A 16881-nucleotide genomic window follows, 5' to 3' on the forward strand; every position below is an offset into this window, starting at 1 on the left:
GGGAGTCCTCAATCGCCTTAATAAATTGGTTGAAATATGTCGTGGCTGGATTGATTTGGGCGATTTTCGGGGACATCATCGATTGGTTCGGAATCTTTTCGCTATTGCTTTGCAAGCGATTGGAATACAATCTGCGGTTTGCTCGGATCTTGGGATTCTTGATGGAATAGATGAAGCGAGTATCATTGTTGTCTATCTATACTTGCTTCTCTTCATTTATTTGCTTCTACAAGTCAGCGTTATGCTCCTTTTCCCTTCTAAGTTTGTTCTGTGAGCATCGAGTCATTTTTCATCACGTGTCCTTATCATTTGGATCGCAACCATATTTGCATCGCATCACGGATGCGTATCACGGATGCATCTGTCGAATTAGTATCATTGGGAGGAGAAGATCTTTGGAGCCCTGTGACCTTGGAAATTTAGATCTTTTGTCTTGGTACAAGAAGCAACAAAGGTGGAGAACTGTTGGTTTGATGCAACTTGATCGACCACGAACCCGGCATTTGGTTGATTGTTTCCCTCGATGGTTGTGCTCTTTGCCGCTTGTTCGCTAGAGATCTTGTTATAGTAGCCATTAACAAAGATTGAGAGAGATCGTGGAAAGAGAGAGCGTTAGCAAGAACATGAGACGGCCAATTATGTTTGGGTAGGAATTCACCCGGACACACTATTGAATCTGCAAGGGGAGATGTTGTATAAAGAATGAGGCTGTGCCTATGTATCGAATATGTATCGAATCAAGTCTCTAAAAACCTAGTTCTTTGTTAAGTGAAGAGTCCTATTTATAGAAATAGAAAATAAGAGTCTGACAAAGACAAAGGACTTTTACTAGATAGGATTGGGTTAACTGAACATGTGACCGCTTCGGTGTGGCTGGGCGTCCGATGTCTCTACTTCATACGTGAGCCGTCCAAGTGGCTAACTAGAACTGTGAGCCGTCCAGGTGGCTAAGTGGACATGTGAGCCATCCAAGTGGCTAAGTGGACATGTGAGCCGTCCAGGTAGCCGAGGATCGGTCACTTAGACTTAATATAAAGACTAAGTCCCTAATGAGTTCGTTAGCCAGGGTACGAATGTGGAGGTACGTACAATAAGTATCTTTATTTGTGTTTCTTTTTTGAGTAATAGTAAATGATTTTCTTCATTTCTTGTAGTATAGGTGTGTATTACTATATATATTACGAAAAAAAACCACCTAGCGCCTAGTCCGTCTAGGCACTGCCTAGAAGGTCTAGGCTCTAGGCGCTCTCTCACCGCCCGAGCGTTTTTTAGAACACTGGTTGGATAGGCACAACTAGAGGTCCAGAGCTCTTGTATTCTTTTTTTTCTTTTTTCGATGATAGCTCTTGTATTTTTCTTTTCATCGTTAATATATTCTTTCTTGTAGTTAGGATCTACAAGCATGTTATCCTTCTGAATGTATTTAAAGTACTATAGTTCTCAAGTGTTTGTTTCTAAAGATTGTGTGATTGGTGAACTTTCACCGATACTTGATTAGTTAGAAACTTAGAACTGATACTCATATATACAGCAATAGAAAACAATAGCTGGTGTGTGAACAAATTCTCAGAGACAGATTGAAGGATTGGCAACAGACTACAATCATCATATCCAAAACTTCGTAAGAAAGTAGATTATAGACGTACCTGGAGAAATATAAATATAGCCAAAACTTCATTATTGGAACTTGCAGAATGAGAATTCAAGAAAAGATTATACGTACACAGCAACTAGAGTGGGAGTTCAGAGATCCTCCTGCAATCAGTAGCGGACCCACATTATTCCCAGGATAAAATTCGGGCATATTTTCAAATAGTAATTAGAGTGGGAGTTCAAATCAGCAACTAGAGTGGGAGTTCAAATACTAATTGTGGATTTTGGTGGTCCTAATTCCTAAACAATTGGAAGGCTATAAACGGAGAGTCTAAATTTGGACTTACTGTTACATAGTTCCATTACCTACAAATAAAACAGCAGCAAAGACCACGCTTTCTACAAATTCTAAGTAGAACATTTGATGTTACAGACTTAAGAGTATATGGTAATCGTCAACACTGCAGAGTGCCAAAAGCTGTTACTGATAAAAGTTAACAGATGAAGATTTTTGGTGTTATGGCAGAATGATAAATGAAAGCATCTAGACTGAAAAAAAATATGTCCTCATGAAAGAATTTGAATTTATACCAATTGACAATGGCTAATACAGGCCATGTTACAAACATGACTAAAAGAAAATAAAGAACCACATCGTTCAAATCTCTATACAAAATCAAATCTCTTCCAGTTGAAGAAATGACCGCCAAACTGATTACATAATTTCACCCTAAGCTCGGTAAATCATTAGTGTATGCCAAATGATGATCTAGCACCATGCATATATGCAGCGAAACAGCCAAACCAAAAAAGATACCCTTGACAGTTGCTGAGTAGATCAACACAGGTCGGAAGTGGATGACTATGCTTGTTTGATGGTTATTATCCCGGCAAACAGGATTCAGTTAGCATTGCGGATTTGAAAAACCATTTTTCTTTTTTATCCCCCTATTGACCAGGGTTTGAATTAGTGAGATTGTGCTTCAAGAAGGATGTTTGTAGCCACATTGACGTCGTTTCTGGCCTGTACAAGTGCCTGTCTTGCTGAGTTCCTGTCAAATCCCATTGAAACCAGTGTCCCGATGGAATTGTGAGATGGCTCCATGGTAGAAGCAAGAGGAGCAACGTCCCGATGGATTTGTCAGATGGCTCCACGGTAGAAGCAAGAGGAGCAACGGAAGGATAATTTCCCTGAACCAAGAAAATTAGTTAGTGAATCAGAAGGAGAGAATAAGAGATGAAGAAGTACAAAAAGAATGGAACCATTGCAATAACCAATTATTGTTTTCATAACAAACAAGGATCGATTACATAATTTAGGCAATCCAAAAGCGAAAACCACATTGCCCATCATCTATTATAAATATTGCATAAAACTATACTGCAGAAAGCCATTGACAAAGACTAGGAACATCATTTAAGTCAACACAAACACTGTTGCGCACAAACGCGGAAGCTAATAATAACAAGAAGATCAACTACAAAGGTGTGATCTTTCTTCTAAGACAAAGTTCCAACAAATACTCAAGCAACAACCCAAGCACCACACAAGCATAAACAAGTATAAACTAGTGTAGAGAATATGTAAAGAACTCTCACACATAAAACGAGGATATATCGTGGTTCGGCAAAGTGCCTATGTCCACACGGCGATTTCAATGATTTACTAGATGAAACAAGATAGAGGATTACAAAGATTACAAAGGGGAGCTCTCACTTTTTCACTAAGAATCAACTCTCACACTCACAAAGAATGTTCTCTCTCAAATCTCTCTTTTTAGTTCTAGGTTAAGTTCTCTAAACTTTCTCACAAAGAAAAATTGGTTTTAGTCGAAATCCAAACTCATCTTCTTTTATAGTGGTCAAAAATTTCAGTGTAAAATCAAAATCTCGATTTACTGGAGAAATTTCGAAACCGGTTGTGTAGAGGCAAGAGCGCGTGCGCCCCTTGGGCAAGGCATATTGGAGCACACACGCCCCCTTTTCTTGACCAACTTCCAATACTATTGTTTCGCGAAAAGAGGGAAAAAAAAATAACTTCTTTTCTTAGGCAAGGGTGTGTGCGCCGCTTGGGCAAGGCATATTGGAGCGCGCGAGCCCTCTATTCTTCACACGAACAATATTAAAATGGCCAAAATAACATTCTCCACTGAAGTTTTAACACATAAAATTGAGCCGAACACAAGATCCACAATGAATCACTAGTCTTCAAACCACATCGCGAGCTCGTCGTCAATCGCCCCGAAGGGCCATGCCCACAAAGGGCACTTATCAAACATGTAGGATTTGGAGTAAGTACAAACAATGTTGGAACTTAACTCCGGTGACAACCTTAGTCAACATATTAGGAGGGTTGTCTTTGGTGCCTACTTTCTCAAGTGATACATCACCATCCTCAGACATCTCGTACAAAGTGATAACGGACATCGATATGATTCGTTCGAGCATGGTGAACCTGGTTCTTTGCCAAATGAATAGCACTCTGACTATCACAATACAAAACAACACTGTCCTGCTCAAAACCCATATCATCTAGAAGACCTCGAAGCCATAAGGCCTCTTTCACTGCCTCTGCCACTGCCATATACTCTACTTCTGTAGTAGATAGAGTCACTGTAGCATGTAGCATAGACCTCCAACTAACCGGTACATCATGCATCATAAACACATAACTAGTAGTCGATCTTCGTCTGTCTAGATCACTTGCATAATCTGAGTCTACATAACCACTGACATGAGAGGTATCTCCACCATAAACTAATCCCACATCGAAAGTACCCTTCAAGTACCCCAATACCCATTCCACTGCCTCCCAATGCTGCTTCCCAGGATTTGTCATATACCTACTCACAACACTGACAGCTTGTGAAATGTTCGGGCATGTGCACACTATAGCATACATCAAACTGCCTACCACACTAGCATAAGGAACTCGAGCCATATGCTCTTGCTCCTCTACTGAGCTAGGAGAGAACCTAGCTGAAAGCCTAAAATGCCTAGCCAAAGGAGTATAAACCGACTTTGCATTCTCCGTACTGAATCTAGAAATCACTTTCTGAAGGTATTTCTTCTGAGATACAACTAGCCTTCGCTTCTTTCTATTTCTTTCAACCTCTATGCCCAATATCTTCTTGGCTTCACCCAAGTCCTTCATCTAAAACTCTGAGCTAAGTTGAGGTTTCAACTTTTCTATCTCCACCATGCTTTTAGAAGCAATAAACATGTCATCTACATAAAGTAAGAGATAAACAAAGTCATCACCACGAAGTCTACGAAAGTAAACACAACAATTATACTTACTTCGGGTATATTTCTGCTTCACCAGGAACGTGTCAAAGCGTTTATACCATTGCCTTGGCGATTACTTTAAACCATACAATAACCTGTTTAGCTTGCACACATGATCATCTTTTTCAGCAACAACAAAACCTTCCGGTTGTTTCATATAGATCTCTTCCTCTAAGTTGCCATGCAAGAACGCAGTTTTCACATCAAGTTGCTCCAACTCTAAGTCGAAGTGAGCTACCAAACTCAATAACACACGGATAGAAGTATGCTTGACCACTGGCTTGACCACCGGTGAGAAAGCTTTATTATAATTAACTCCTTCCTTTTGTGAGAAACTCTTTGCTACCACTCTTGCTTTGAACCCGGTGTCACCCGACTTCGGGGAAAGACCTCTCTTTTCTTTTGAGCGTCCATTTGCTACCGATAGCCGGCTTGCCTTTAGGCAACAAAACCAGGTCCCATGTGTGATTCTTATCAAGAGATTCAATCTCTTCTTGTATAGCTACCAACCAATTGTTGTAATGGGCATCTCTAACAACTTTTTGAAGCTATCGACTCATCACCTTCAATATTCGGTCGCATATGCTACTAGATCCATCAGACTGATGTTTCACTGGCTTATCGTGCCCATACTTGTACTAGCCAGATAAAGTTGTGGATGCTCATGCTCTTCTTCCAGTTGTTGTGTGGTTCCATGATCTTGGACATCATCATGAACCAACCAATATATCGTCTGCTACATCAAACAATTCAAGCTCAGTATCGTGAGTTTCTATAGAATCATCACTCTGTCCAGCTTTCTCCAGCTTGCTAAAAGATAGCACCGAAGTCTCGTCAAAAGTAACATCTCTACTGACCAGGAACTTTTTGTCTTCAAGACACCACAACCTATATCCCTTTACCCCATTTGCGAAACCCAAGAATATTTTCTTCTTAGCTCTAGGATCAAGCTTGCCCTCACATGGTAGTAAGCTGTAGATCCAAACACTCGCAAAATACTGTAATTAGCAGGTTTCCTCGACCACACCTTATAAAGTGTCTTGCAATTTATTGTCGGAACCGGTGACCTATTATACAAATAACACGCCATGGACACTGCATCTACCCAATACTTGTTGCCATGTCTAGCATTAAATAACAGACATCTCGCTCTTTCAAACAATGTTCTATTCATCCTCTCTGCTATCCCATTCTGCTGAAGCGTGCTCCTGACTGTCCAGTGTCTAGCAATACCATGTTGCGCACAAAACTCTTGGAAAGAACTGTTGGTATACTCAGTACCATTGTCAGACCTCAAAGTCTTCACCTTCCTTTCTGTGCAATTCTCAACCCTTGCATTTCACTTCTTAAATATCTCAAGGACTTCATCTTTGGTTTTCATCATATACACCCACACATAACGAGTATGATCATCAATGAATGAGACATAATAAACGGTTGTCTCCTTTATAAGCCACTCTGGAGGGTCCCCAAACATCCGTATGCACATAATCAAGGATGCCCATTGTCGTGTGCTTGCTTGAACTGAACTTGACTCTGCACTGCTTCCCATAGACGCAATGCACACAGAACCCCATCCTTGGCTTCTTCAAGAGCCCTCGCTTGCACAACTCAGACAAACCCCGTTCACTCATATGCCCTAAACGCATATGCCACATCTTAGTGCACTCGGAATCATCACTACATATACCAACTGTTACATTGTCTATTACCGTACTACTCATCAAAGTATACAAGGTTCTATATAGGGTGTGCATAAAACCAGCCAAACCGACAAAACCGACCATACCGAACTGAACCGGTCGGTTTCGAGTCGGTTATGTTTATTAGTCGGTTCGGTTCGGGTCAGTAAATGTGAAAACCAATAGGGTCGGTTCGGTCGTTGGTTTAGTCCCAAACCTGACCCAAACTGACCCACCCTATATAATATATACTAAAATATACATATTTAATTGATTTAATTTGAAAATATGTGAAAACCGGTTGGTTCGGGTCGGTTAATATTGGTTAAACCGTAACCCAATTGTTAATATCGGTTAATATCGGTTAAGCGTCCACACTGCGATTTCAACAATTTACTAGATGAAACAAGATAGAGGATTACAAAGATTACAAAGGGGAGCTCTCACTTTTTCACTAAGAATCAACTCTCACACTCACAAAGAATGTTCTCTCTCAAATCTCTCTTTTTAGTTCTAGGTTAAGTTCTCTAAACATTCTCACAAAAAAAAATTGGTTTTAGTCTAAATCCAAACTCATCTTCTTTTATAGTGGTCCAAAATTTGAGTGTAAAATCAAAATCTCGATTCTTGGAGAAATTTGAAACCGGTTTGTGTAGAGGCAAAGAGCGATGCCCTTTAGCAAAAGGCATATTAGACACACGCCCCCCTTTTCTTGACCAACTTCAATCTTGTTGTTTTAGCAAAAAGAGGAAAAAAAAACTAACTTCTTTTCTTAGGCAAGGGCGTGTGCGCCGCTTGGGCAAGGCATATTGGAGCGCGCGAGCCCTCTATTCTTCACACGAACAATATTAAAATGGCCAAAATAACATTCTCCACTGAAGTTTTAACACATAAAATCGAGCCGAACACAAGATCCAAAATGAATCACTAGTCTTCAAACCACATCGCGAACTCGCTGTCAATCGCCCTTAAGGGCCATGCCCACAAAGGGCACTCATCAAACATGTAGGATTTGGAGTAAGTACAAACAATGTTGGAACTTAACTCCGGTGACAACCTTAGTCAACATATCAGGAGGGTTGTCTTTGGTGCCTACTTTCTCAAGTGATACATCACCATCCTCAGACATCTCGTACAAAGTGATAACGGACATCGATATGATTCGTTCGAGCATGGTGAACCTGGTTCTTTGCCAAATGAATAGCACTCTGAGTATCACAATACAAAACAACACTGTCCTGCTCAAAACCCATATCATCTAGAAGACCTCGAAGCCATAAGGCCTCTTTCACTGCCTTTGCCATTGCCATATACTCTACCTCTGTAGTAGATAGAGCCACTGTAGCATGTAGCATAGACCTCCAACTAACCGGTACATCATGCATCATAAACACATAACTAGTAGTCGATCTTCGTCTGTCTATATCACTTGCATAATCTGAGTCTACATAACCACTGACATGAGAGGTATCTCCACCATAAACTAATCCCACATCGAAGGTACCCTTCAAGTACCTCAATACCCATTTCACTGCCTCCCAATGCTGCTTCCCAGGATTTGTCGTATACCTACTCACAACACTGATAGCTTGTGAAATGTTCGGGCATGTGCACACCATAGCATACATCAAACTACCTACCACACTAGCATAAGGAACTCGAGCCATATGCTCTTGCTCCTCTACCGAGCTAGGAGAGAACCTAGCTGAAAGCCTAAAATGCCTAGCCAAAGGAGTATAAACTGACTTTGCATTCTCCGTATTGAATCTAGAAATCATTTTTTGAAGGTATTTCTTCTGAGATACAACTAGCCTTCGCTTCTTTCTATTTCTTTCAACCTCCATGCCCAATATTTTCTTGGCTTCACCCAAGTCCTTCATCTAAAACTCTGAGCTAAGTTGAGGTTTCAACTTTTCTATCTCCACCATGCTTTTAGAAGCAATAAACATGTCATCTACATAAAGTAAGAGATAAACAAAGTCATCACCACGAAGTCTACGAAAGTAAACACAACAATTATACTTACTTTGGGTATATTTTTGCTTCATCATGAACGTGTCAAAGTGTTTGTACCATTGCCTTGGCAATTACTTTAAACTATACAATGACCTGGTTGGCTTGCACACATGATCATCTTTTTAAGCAACAACAAAACCTTCCGGTTGTTTCATATAGATCTCTTCCTCTAAGTCGCCATGCAAGAACGCAGTTTTCACATCAAGTTGCTCCAACTCTAAGTCGAAGTGAGCTACCAAACTCAATAACACACGGATAGAAGTATGCTTGACCACCGGTGAGAAAGCTTTATTATAATTAACTCCTTCCTTTTGTGAGAAACCCTTTGCTACCACTCTTGCTTTGAATCCGGTGTCACCCGACTCAGGAAAGACCTCTTTCTTTTTGAACATCCATTTGCTACCGATAGCCCGCTTGCCTTTAGGCAACAAAACCAGGTCCCATGTGTGATTCTTATCAAGAGATTCAATCTCTTCTTGTATAGCTACCAACCAATTGTTGTAATGGGCATCTCTAACAACTTTTTTGAAGCTATCTGACTCATCACCTTCAATATTCAGTGCATATGCTACTAGATCCATCAGACTGATGTTTCACTGGCTTATCGTGCCCATACTTGTACTAGCCAGATAAAGTTGTGGATGCTCATGCTCTTCTTCCAGTTGTTGTGTGGCTCCATGATCTTGGACATCATCATGAACCAACCAATATATCGTCTGCTGCATCAAACAATTCAAGCTCAGTATCGTGAGTTTCTATAGAATCATCACTCTGTCCAGCTTTCTCCAGCTTGCTAAAAGATAGCACCGAAGTCTCGTCAAAAGTAATCTATACTGACCAGGAACTTTTTGTCTTCAAGACACCACAACCTATATCCCTTTACCCCATTTGCGAAACCCAAGAATATTTCCTTCTTAGCTATAGGATCAAGCTTGCCCTCACATGGTAGTAAGCTGTAGATCCAAACACTCGCAAAATACTGTAATCAACAGGTTTCCCCGACCACACCTTATAAAGTGTCTTGCAATTTATTGTCGGAATCGGTGACCTATTATACAAATAACACGCCATGGACACTGCATCTACCCAATACTCGTTGCCATGTCTAGCATTAAATAACAGACATCTCGCTCTTTCAAACAATGTTCTATTCATCCTCTCTGCCATCCCATTATGCTGAAACGTGCTCCTGACTGTCCAGTGTCTAGCAATATCATGTTGCGCACAAAACTCTTGGAAAGGACCGTTAGTATACTCAGTACCATTGTCAGACCTCAAAGTCTTCACCTTCCTTTCTGTGCGATTCTCAACCCTTGCTTTTCACTTCTTAAATATCTCAAGGACTTCATCTTTGGTTTTCATCATATACAACCACACATAACGAGTATGATCATCAATGAATGAGACATAATAACGGTTGCCTCCTTTAGAAGCCACTCTGGAGGGTCCCCAAACATCCGTATGCACATAATCAAGGATGCCCATTGTCGTGTGCTTGCTTGAACTGAACTTGATTTTTACCTTTGCTTCCCATAGGCCTTGCAATGCACACAACCCCATCCTTGGCTTCTTCAAGAGCCGAGCCCAGCCAACGCCACAACTTCGGACAAACCCGTTCACTCATATGCCCTAAACGCATATGCCACATCTTAGTGCACTCGGAATCATCACTACATATACCAACTGTTACATTGTCTATTACCGTACTACTCATCAAAGTATACAAAGTTCCATATAGGGTGTGCATAAAACCGGCCAAACCGACAAAATCGACCGAACAGAACTGAACCGGTCGGTTTCGGGTTGGTTATGTTTATTAGTCGGTTCGGTTTGGGTCAGTAAATGTGAAAACCAATAGGGTCGGTTCGGTCGTCGGTTTAGTCCCAAACCCGACCCGAACTGACCCACCTTATATAATATATACTAAAATATACATATTTAATTGATTTAATTTGAAAATATGTGAAAACCGGTTGGTTCGGGTCGGTTAATATCGGTTAAACCGTAACCCAATTGGTTCGGTTCGGATATCGATTCAGCTAAAAATTAGTTTGGTTTGGTTCCAGAAAAACATAAACCGATAGGGTCGGTTCGGTGTTCGGTTTAGTCCCAAACCCAACCCGAACCGACCCGTGCACACCCATAATTCCATGCCTTTGGCCCTTCATAACAAGTAAAGAGTTACTAACAATCTTTAGGACTCCATCTTCTTCCACAAACTTGTGGCCTTTGGAATCCAAGGTACCAAGAGAAATAAATTTTTTCTTTAGCTCGGGAACATGTCTCACATCATCTAGAGTCCTCACAATACCATCATGCATCTTGACCCGTATAGTTCCAATCCCAACCGTCTTACACGCATGGTTATTACCCATCAAAACGGAACCGTCATCAATACTTTCATAAGAAGTAAACCACTTTTTATTAGGGCACATATGGTAGGAGCACCCGGAGTCAAGAATCCACCTTTCGGCCATATAGTCTTATGTAGACACACAAAGACTCACATCTTCCACTTCAGAGCCTGAAGCATAACTTGCCTCAACTTGAGCCTTACCTTTCTACTTACCATCTTTCTTGTCACTTTTCTTCGGGTGAGGACAATTACTTGCGTAATGTCCATTATCATTGCAATTGTAGCACTTTACATGTTTCAATGACTTCTTTGACTTTGACCTAGACCTTTCATTACTTGTAGATGCATTTTCATGCGACCTTCCTCTTGCCACTAACCCTTGTGCATTATCAATACTATTCTCTACTCGTGTCTTCTTCATCAACTCATAAGAAAGAAGTACACTTTGAACTTCATCAAGATCAACATCTTCTCTGTTCATAAAGGTAGTCATTAAATGCTCATAGCTTTCAGGCAAAGAGAATATTAAACATACCGCTTGATCCTGCTCATCCATCTTCATGCCAACATTTAAATAATCCGAAAAGTGTCGCCGGAACTCTCTAACGTGCTCTTGCATCGTTGAACCATCCACCATTATATACCTATAAAGACGCTTCTTAAGGTACATCTTGTTTGTCATAATCTTGGTCATATACATTGACTTTAACTTGAGCCACATATTAGCCGTGGTATTTTCTGCCATCACATTATACATAACCTCATTCGCAAGACACAACCGGATTGATGAGCATGCTTGGAGATCGAAATTTTCCCAATCATCATCGGTCATCGTCACCGACTTAGCTTTAATCTCTTTCAAAGCCTTATGTAAACCTTGTTGGATAAGGATGTCCTTAACTTAGACTTGCCAAATCCCAAAGTTGTTCTTCCCATTAAACTTCTCTATTAGCTTCAAACCTTGCATTTGACATCTTGGGAGTCATTTCCACAAGTCACACAAAGCAACTCACAAGAAAAAATTCACTTGAGAATTTTATCAAATACCTTGCCTTCCCAAAATTTGAGCACTATGATTTTTACCCAAAACTCAAAATCCTATGTCATAAATCTCGCTCCGATACCAATTGTTGTGTACAAATGTGGAAGCTAACAACAACAAGAAGATCAACCACAAAGGTGTGATCTTTCTTCTAAGACAAAGTTCCAACAAATACCCAAGCAATAACCCAATCACCACACAAGCATAAACAAGTATAAACTAATGTAGAGAATATGTAAAAAACAGTTACACACAAGACGAGGATATATCGTGGTTCGGCAAAGTACCCATGTTCACACATCGATTTTAATGATTTACTAGATGAAACAAGTTAGAGGATTACAAAGATTACAAAGGGGAGCTCTCACTTTTTCACTAAGAATCAACTCTCACACTCACAAAGAATGTTCTCTCTCAAATCTCTCTTTTTAGTTCTAGGTTAAGTTCTCTAAACTTTCTCACAAAGACAAATTGGTTTTAGTCGAAATCCAAACTCATCTTCTTTTATAGTGGTCCAAAATTTCAGTGTAAAATCAAAATCTCGATTTACTAGAGAAATTTCAGAACTGGTTCTGTAAAGGCAAGAGCGCGTGCGCCCCTTGGGCAAGGCATATTGGAGCCTGTGCGCCCTCCTTCTTGACCAACTTCCAGTACTATTGTTTCGCGAAAAGAGAAAAAAGAAACTAACTTCTTTTCTTAGGCAAGAGCGTGTGCACCCCTTGAGCAAGGCATATTGGAGCGCGCGTGCCCTCTCTTCTTCACACGAACAATACTAAAACGGCCAAAACAACAAGCACAACGCACAAGACCGGGCAAAGTGGAGTCCAAAACAAGTGAGAATAAAAATGTCCTTTTGGTAAGGCACTAACTGGGGAACCATCCAACAGAGCAAAAGAAAATTTCTGACCGCCACAATATCAAACCGTCCCAGAAATTTGAACTCATATCAAAATGCAGTAGAACATGGGCACTATGAAAGTGAAATTCTTGCAGTGGGATGATGGTTGTAAGACCCCTATGTTATATTTACATCATTTTCGTAACAATATTTTAGTGTCTGTATTTGATTGTATTTTTCTAGTCAACGTGCTAGTATGTGGGTTTGACTTTTGATAGGAAGAGAAAGGAGAGAATACCAAATAGTAATTTAGGAAACTAGTATTTGAATTTTGAATGTTGGGTATAGAATATCTTTAATTTTCGGAAAGTTTTAAATAAGAAGGAAACAAGATAGTAACATAAGGAACTTAATAGATATAGTACTTTTAATAGAAAATAACATTCCATAGTTTTGATATAAGAATATTTAGTAAAATAGGAAGTTGAGCTAAATATATGGTGTCTCTTGAGAAAGGCGGTTTTCTCAAAAAACACAAAAGACACTCAAGTAAAAGCGAAGAAGAACGGGATTTTTTGCGAGCTATTTGGGATTGGTCTCAGCGTTATCGTGATTCGATATTTCTTTTTGCCGATAACACGGAGGTGAGTAGTTAGTTTTCATTTTTCTCGTATATACACACAGATAACCTTACTGTAGAAACACGTTTCGTTCATTTTTTCATGCCTGCTCATTTCTGTTCAACAATGGTTCTTCTCCGGAAGGTTTAAACTTATTAGATTTGTTATTTGTTAGGACTGTTGAAACCTTTAGGTGGTTGTAAAGGGAGGCGCGAGCCCCCAAACCTCCTCCCCTAAATATTCATTACTGCGATACTGAGGGATTGGATTTTATTTGTAATTTTCGTTGTTGTGAACTGTTTTGGTTGTGTTGCGGGTTGTTGGTTTAATGAATGGTGGTAGTGGGGAGTTTGTGGGGGATTGAAAGCTTCAAAGAAACGTTAATGGCAGTCGGATCCATGATCGGAGAGGTGGTTTTCGAATTGAGAATTTGGGATTTCTTGGTGTAGTAAAGTTGTGGGGTTTTTCACCCTTAACAATTTCGGTTGGTTATTTTTGGGTGGTGTGTGAAGGATTTTTGGGTGGCTGGAAGCTAGCGGCTGGTGCTGCGAAGGGGATGACCGTGAGAATGATCTAGTGCTCCCGGTCGGTGTGTAACTTTTTAGACTTGTGACTAATTAAGTTGGGCCGGACCATATCAGTTTTTGGTTTTGGGCCGGTTTAAAAGGTTTGTGTGGGCTAGCCCTTAGAAGGTTAAGTGGATCGGATAGTATACTTCCTATTCTTGCATCTGTTGAGTTTAGATAGCCAGATTAGTTTATGGGCTGGGTTAAGGCTTAAGTTATTGAACTGGGTCAGTTTAGCCCAGACGATTAGGACCAGAGTTTGAACTCTTTTTAAATATGGGTTTGGGTGAGGACCGGTTGGGATGACCACCGGTTAGGACCATTGACTGTTGACCCGTTGACTGTTGACTTTTTCCAAAAATGTTATAGATTGAATTTTATGAACCAATCCGACGATAGGATGTTGGTGACACTTATATAAACTTGTTTGTCAGTATCTAATATAGATTTGACGTTGATCTTGTGTGAATATTGACACGTGAAGAGAGGGAAATTTTAAAATGCATAGATGTATACATTTGAATAAATCACGTAACGAAAATTCTATAACCTAGCTACCACAACTCATGTGATTTGCCCTGTGTAGGGCGTGTGCAATTTGATTGGCCTTTCTGGCGTTTCAGTGAATCTGAATGGCCCTTCTGGCGTAGCCGAATAGTGGCTTGACTATCTCGTTCGCAAACTTTAGAACGAGACGCGCGTTATTTTTATGCCGAATAGTGGCATTACTCACATATTGGCTTCCGTGTAAGAGTTACCCAGTATGCGATATCCCACTTAGGGTAGTTACGCACGGAGTGGTCCAATATGTGAGAGAAGGCATGTGGATGTACATGTTCGGCGTTGGGTAGCGATTGTATAGCCAGGAAAACTAGGTAAAACATAAAGACGACGTGTTATTAAGGACACTTGATAAATGTTACTGATATGATATTTTTCCTTCGGTGTGGTTAGTGATTTAAGACTTTCAAGTTAAGTTTCAATTTATGCTATGATTATTACAAATTGCTTTGTAGGAGAGTGGGTTAAACTAATTATTCTTGCAGAGAGGACCCACTCTGCGATAGAGTATGCATAAAGATAAGTACTAGGATACCATCCGTTTGATTTACTCTTAGTTAGAAGCTAAGGTGCCTTTATGAAGGAACTGACTACCTTAAGCTAAAAGGCCTCGATTGGAGAAACTACACGCCATATAAAGAATGAAATTTTATGTATATCTAAATGGTTTTCTAAGGCTACTCATACCAAAGATTATTTATAATTTTGACCCGATTTGCATGTTTGCTAATCGGTGTGTTCTTATATGAACATAGTCGATAAACAGGGCGGGGTTAGCGGATGTTCGAGAAGGTGGCGTGCTGCTCGTGATTGATGTTAGCATTTATTTTTAATAAGATGTCGTTTCATTTTCCTCAGAGATGTAGTGGAATTTGTTGGGGACATATGTTTAATTTATTTTTCCGAATTATTAAGTGAAGAAGTTTGTAACTTAATTTTGATCACAAGTTTTCATAATGATGAGTGAATTGTTTTGTGTATTTTATTGTTTAGTTTTTCCGCATGGGTTATTATTCATTAGGGTTATGAAATAGATTGGATTTTGAGGTTGTTGTCACATCTCGGATATCGAGGAGTCGGATATCATTTATATTATCTGATTTATCGAAATTCGGGGTGTGATAATGGCCATTAGATGTGATATGCTATCTAATATAAGTCAGTAATCTAAGCACCAAAATTTAAACATCAATGTAGCAAATAAAGATCTGTGATAGCCTAAAGTTATAATAAGATTCATCAACATTTAAAGTGGAGCCAATGTCAGACATAAATTTGGATAAGGACTTCGCATGGTAATAATATTAGCATACATGATGTAAGAATATAGTTATGTGCAATAAAACAAAGTTAACATCCATAAGTTCTTCAGAAGTCACAAACAACAATAAAAATCATTTACTAACAGTACTTGCCTCCACTTCACGGTCAGTATAAGATGGTATGTTTCCAATTACATTCCCGCCTGAAGGGATGAACCTCCCAAAGTGGGCCAAGACAATCACGAAAAGAATGAATTGACAAACTCCGGGAACTGCAAAAGTTATTCAATAAACAAATTACATTGTCAAGAAAGACCATGATGCGAAAGGTTTAGGACATGTATATATCGCAGTAACAAAGAAAGCCACAACACTGCTCCATGTATGGCTAATAGAATGCATATGGCACCCTAGGAGCTGTATGACATTTGGTCTTTGGGAATTATTTGTTCAAGTGAAATGAAAAGGAACTGATTTTGCAATAAGAACCAGTCAATCAATCAGCTATTAAAACATACAGTTGTTCCAATTTCATATCAGACAATCCGTACACTTCATAATATAAAGATTTTACTGAGATTTGTGTGCCTAAAAAGAAAAAGAAGCTCCACAAAACGATCTATAACTATCTATAATACTATTTTTTCTGGAGTCATGTTTTCTTCATTCCTAATAACTAAAAATTTACAATTAGTTGCATTATCAAAATATTGTATCTGAGTACATCTTGACTCAATAGATTATAGATCTTCTGTATAAAATAGTCTGAATGACTGAAATTGTTGCTCCATTCAATGAAGAGCTACTAAGCTGGCTAGTGGCTACTAGCTACTCAGACGGATTTGGGTCGGGCCTGGCCCAAGTCCGAAATACAGTTGTCAATAATAATGAATTTCTCAAAAATGTTTTTGCTGACATGGAAATTGAACTTTGATCTCATTTGTGGCAACATCAAACTTATCCACCAAGCTACAAAGGCCATTTGTTCTGAACATGTTGAACTTAAAATAATACAATCAAGCTTGAAAACTAATAAAAACAACAACTATAAGTATCA

At 39.6% G+C, this 16881-nt stretch overlaps 1 protein-coding gene across 12 annotated transcripts in view; it reads right to left on the minus strand.

Annotated features, from left to right (window-relative positions):
* Nucleotides 1-2101: 2101 nt before the first annotated feature.
* The window catches only part of LOC147484649 (uncharacterized), a 44119-nt gene continuing 29339 nt past the window's right edge, over nt 2102-16881 (minus strand). For all 12 annotated transcript variants that reach the window (XR_015204307.1, XR_015204305.1, XR_015204306.1 and 9 more), the window contains one exon: nt 2102-2784. The gene's annotated coding sequence lies outside the window, so the exon portion shown is untranslated. The remainder of the gene's footprint in view (nt 2785-16881) is intronic.

Source organism: Coptis chinensis, chromosome 8 (assembly GCF_015680905.1).
Source record: "Coptis chinensis isolate HL-2020 chromosome 8, ASM1568090v1, whole genome shotgun sequence".
NCBI lineage: Eukaryota > Viridiplantae > Streptophyta > Magnoliopsida > Ranunculales > Ranunculaceae > Coptis > Coptis chinensis.